Below are 5800 nucleotides of genomic sequence, written 5' to 3' on the forward strand. Positions count from 1 at the left end.
CCTTCAACTTCTACTCCTTCTCTTTCTTCCTCCTGGTCTAACCTCCATCTTTGGAAAATTCTGATAATCTGTCAAATCATAAACCCAGGACCAGTTCTACAGTCTTCGGAAGCCAAGCAAACATATCATTTATAAATGAAGTTGTTTGTCTATTTCATCATCTTCCTGAAGCCAGATATGGCTTATGTGTTTTTTTAAAAAATTCTCTCATTCATTTACATTATTTATGCTCTATCTGACAACTAAAATCCTTTGGGTAATTTACTGTAAAAATTGAAATGATAAAAACAATTTTATCATTTTTAAAACACAAACATGACATTTACGTAGAGACTAGAAATTACAGTATTAAAGCCATCAGCTAAATGACATTTTTAAGGAGTTGTATTGTCATCCTATTAATAAATAGTTAAGCGCTCTGCAAATTACATCCAGGGTAAATGTAAAGACATCCATGAGGTTTCAGTATTAGCAGAATTAGACTTCATCTACCCTTACAAGCCTTTTAGTCTATATATGTGCATATGAAAATAAGTTGCTCCCACCCAGGTTAGGTTCAACTCTTATTGATATGAGATACTACATGTTTTCTTGACAGCAAAATGGAAATAGTTGGAAAGTTTGCCAACTTCTTATTTCAGAATATGTATTATTTCTTCTCCTGCTCCTCCTCTTCTCAGCCTGGATTGGGAAAAAATATCTCCTCCTCTTCCTCCTCCTCCCCTCCTCCTCCTCCTCCTCCTCCTCCTCCTCTCTCCTCCTCCTCCTCCTCCTCTTCTTCTTCTTCTTCTTTTCTTCTTCTTCTTCTTCTTCTTCTTCTTCTTCTTCTTCTTCTTCTTCTTCTTTTCTTCCTCCTCCTCCTCCTCCTCCTCCTCCTCCTCCTTCCTTCTTCTTCCTCCTTCTCCTTCTCCTTCTCCTTCTCCTTCTCCTTCTCCTTCTCCTTCTCCTTTTCCTTCTCCTTCTCCTTCTCCTTCTCCTTCTCCTTCTCCTTCTCCTTCTCCTTCTCCTCCTCCTCCTTTACCACCATTATTGGCTCCTGCTTACTGCTTACTGCCATCTGCTATATTTACATTTGCTCTAAATATAATACGTATAACACATGAGTCAAAATGTTTAGTCTACAGCATGTAGACTAAATATTGCATAGTAATATCATGCAATATTATCCTGTGTTTATAGTTTCAGGAAACAAATGTAGAAGCCACTGTTAACATTAATTAAAGGATTCAAATAAATACTGTAGTATGCAACAGAAATTATATCTGGATTACTTACCAATAAACAGCATTTATATTTATTTCCCATATATATATATATATATATATATATATATATATATATATATATATATATATATATATATATATATATATATATATATATATATATATATATATATGGCAAATAAATATAAATGCACCGTCCAATTTAGAATGCTGCTAATTTTAATTGGCTGTTCATGAAACCATTCCTTGTTCTATTAGTGAAATGTATTAATATCTTCAACTCTAGTGTTAGAATATAGTATTTGTCATCTGGATCTAGCTAATTGTATATAATGAACCTGTGGATTCTAATTCAAGTCACAGATGAATATGTTTAAAAGTCTCCTAAAATCCTTAGGTAATAAGCATTTATTATCATCTAATACTGCATCTGATCAATACAAAATAATCATATGAAAGTGTAAATTTTCCTTTTTCTAATAACTCATGAAGCCTTGAAGATAAATTTACAGAAGTCCTATAAGCCCATAGGCAATCACAATGACTGTTTACACATGTACAGATATATCCTCTTTTTAGCAATATTTTTGCCTCAATCATTTATGACCTAAAACAGCTCTAAATTTATCCATTTCACTTAGTGGTTTGTTTGTTCACCAAAGATGATAGATAGATGATAGATAGATAGATAGATAGATAGATAGATAGATAGATAGATAGATAGAGGATGGATAGATAGATAGATAGATAGATAGATAGAGAGAGAGAGAGAGAGAGAGAGAGATGATAGATAGATAGATAGATAGATAGATAGATAGATAGATAGATGATAGATAGATAGATAATAGAGAGATAGAGAGATAGATGATAGAGAAATAGAAAGATAGAGAGATGGATGATCGAGAGATAAAGAGATAAAGAGAGGGGAGAGAGGGAGATAGAGAGAGAAAGAGAGGGAGGGAGAGAGATGATAGATAGATGATAGAAAGACAGATAGAGGACAAATACTTTGAGCAGCAAATGTTGGTAGGAAAAAGATCTTATACAATGCTTGGATAAAATGCCTAATGGTTTTTAAGAGTTGTTTTTCTAGTCTTTCTGAAATGCCAAAACCTAAGCTTTCCATTGACTGCACTTCCTTCCAAAATGCTGGAGGAAAAAAAAAGTCTCTTGTGAAAACATAATTTCATTTTCAAAGGGTTTCTTGGGCAAAAGGTTACTGTACAACTGCTTGTAATCCTTGGCTTCTTCCTCAAGGCTTACACCCTCCCCTCTGACACATCGATCCGCACACATAGATGTTCATCCAATATTTCCCTTCTTTAACTGAAAACAAATCCCAAGAAGATGAGGATGAAGATGAGGATGATGACAGAGACTCAAATTTAATTCCACTGTTTGATTACAATTCCTTGGAAATGAATAGAAAGCAATGTTAATAGCAATAGCACTTAGACTTATAGACCCCCCTCCACACTGCTTTATAGCACTCTCTGGGCAGAGTACAAAAGTCAGCCTTTTGCCCCCAACAATCTGGATCCTCGGTTGACCAACCTCGAAAGGACGGAAGGCTGAGTCAACCATGAGCCCCACCAGGATTGAACTCTAGGCTGCGAGGAGAGTTTTCCTGCAAGACTGCATTCTAACCACTGCGCCACCATGACTCCTAAGAAGATGAAATGCATTTATCATTTTAGAGCAAGGGTCTTCAAACTTGGCCCTTTTATGACTTGTGGACTTCAACTCCCAGAATTCCTCAGCCAGCCTCCATTTTGTTTCTTAGATTTAAGACAGGGGTCTTCAAACTTGGCCCTTTGATGACTTGTGGACTTCAACTCCCAGGATTCCTCAGCCAGCCTCCATTTTGTTTGTTAGATTTAAGACAGGGGTCTTCAAACTTGGCCCTTTGATGACTTGTGGACTTCAACTCCCAAAATTCCATTTTCTCTTCTTTCTTTTTTCATTTCCCCCCAGTTTTATGAACATATTTATTCCTGATGTTTTGCTTCAATTTTGTTTTCAAGTATACCAATCTCGTTCTGTGCAATCATTAAACATGGATGGTTAAGCGCTGCGGATGAATTTGAAAAGAATATTAAAGCAGTTAAATATTTGCTTCCGGATAATCAGGCTTGGAAAACAGACATTGTAGAGATAATTTACATCTACTCTAAGTAGCCACTCACTTCTCTCTCAGCAAATGGACCATCATTCTTAATTAGAAACACAGAGAGGTTAAAACACCGAGGTGGGACAAAGCAAATATCACAGTCCGTATACATCACTTCACCTGTCCCAAATATTACACTCAAAATATAAAACGTTCGATGACATCCTAACTTTTCTTTTTTTTTATTGAAAAGTTTTACAGTACTTTTTATCTTTAACAATCCCCCCCTCCCTCCACCCACCCCTACCTAACCCTCCCTATCCCTCCCCCCCATTCCCCCCTCCCCCCCGACTTCCCAGAGCTAAGTACAAGGTATAAAAACAAAGAACAATCATAAACATCCATATACTAACAACAGTAAACTATTAAGTCTATCGCACTCTAGCTCATATAAAATGACTACAAGCAATACTAATATTACATAAAAAAGGAAAAAAAAGAAAAGAAAAGAAAACTTATTCAAATGCTAGATGAAACTTTTTAGTCCCATATTTGTTCTGGATATAATCAATCCACTTTTTCCACTCCATAATATAACGTTCTTGCGAATGATCTTTCAAATAAGCCGAAATCTTTGCCATTTCCGCCAGGTCAGAAACTTTTAGAGTCCATTCTTCTATAGTCGGCAGTTCCTCCTTTTTCCAATATTGACCTATTAAAAGTCTTGCTGCTGTGATTAAATTCAACATCAACTTAATGTCCACAACAGTAGCACCTGTAATTATGCCCAATAAAAACAATTGCGGACAAAACTTTATCCTTTGCTTAAAGATCTTCTGCATATTTCACCAAATTTTTATCCAGAAAGCCTTAACCTTTTTGCAGGTCCACCATATATGAAAATACGTTGCATCTTCGCCACCACACCTCCAACATTTAGGTTGATAATTCGGATACATACTTGCAAGCTTTTTAGGATCTAAATGCCATCTATAAAACATTTTATAAAAGTTCTCTCTTAGGTTTTGGGCTTGCGTAAATTTTACGTTCCTCACCCAAATCTTTTCCCACGTGTCCATTGTAATAACTTCTTGAATATTCTGAGCCCATTTTATCATACAGTCTTTGCTCGGGGGTCGCATAACATCCTAACTTTTCAAGAGCAATCAATTCAGCCTACCTGTCCAACCAATTATGAACATCATTTAAATGAACAGGGTTTGAGTGAATTTTGAAAGGATACCTAAATACCTTTTTTTTTTTCCTTTTCGGCTTCCCAGAACTTTTGTTTGTTGCGGCTAAAAAAGAAAAAAAGAGAGAGAGAGAGTTCTGTCAACTTTCCAACAAGTTCTATTTTTGCCTTGGCGTAACTCCACATTTTTAGGTGGGGATATTTGATGGCTTTGATGGCTGCCTGCTGTTCTGACATAAGCCGTCATGCCATGTCACAGAGTCCACCCAGGCCAAGGCTAAAGTCAACTCAACAAATGGTAAAGGAAGCAAAGCATGAACTGTTTAACTTTTAATTAGCTGGTCAAAGATACTTCCATTCTGAAATATTCATGAATGTCACTCACTCTTCCTCCTTTACCCCAGAGGCTTTGTGTGTGTGTGTGTGTGTGTGTGTGTTTCCTTTTTTCTTTTTCCCCCAACGCCTCCTATTTCATTTTAGATGTATCACTTCAAATGAAATCTCTTTCTCTTCAGAAATGGAGAAGGAAAAGTAGTGGTATTTATTTCACTGTATTTCACTGCAACCTTGGGAGAGCCAGTCAAGAAATACAGATCTGTCTATACTATAGGAAGGTATTATAACCATTAAGGGCTGTCTTGCTCTTTGCTATGCAAATTTCGCTGGGAAAAGTACTTCAAATGCATAATAAGCCTGACGATGTTATCACTGGATGAGCGATGGCGATTTAGATCCTCTATTTGCTGTTTAAATATATCTCTGCATTTTTTAGCAGGAAATATCCTTGCACTGTTATGGCTAGACCCGTTTATCCATTAATTTGAGTGAACCTGGAAGAATAGGGTACCTCTTTCTCAGAAAAAGAATTTGTTACGAACAAAGGATGAGAGAGACACCGAAGAATCAAGTGGCTTCATCGGAATGGAATGAACACAGCAGAATCATGATATGAGGTCTGTTCCTTATATACTGTAAGGTAAAGGTAAAGGTTCCCCCGCACATGCGTGCTAGTCGTTTTCCAACTCTAGGGCCCGGTGCTCATCTCCATTTCAAAGCCAAAGAGCCAGCGCTTGTCTGAGGACGTCTCCGTGGTCCTGTGGCCGGCATGACTAGACGCCAAAGGTGCACGGAACGCTGTTACCTTCCCACCATAGTGGTCCCTATTTTTCTACTTGCATTGTATGTGCTATCGAACTGCTAGGTTGGCAGAAGCTGGGATGAGTAACAGGCGCTCACTCTGTTACGCAGCACTAGGGATTTGACCCACCAAAC

Source organism: Vipera berus (genome assembly GCF_964194415.1).
Source record: "Vipera berus genome assembly, chromosome: 4".
NCBI classification, from domain to species: domain Eukaryota; kingdom Metazoa; phylum Chordata; class Lepidosauria; order Squamata; family Viperidae; genus Vipera; species Vipera berus.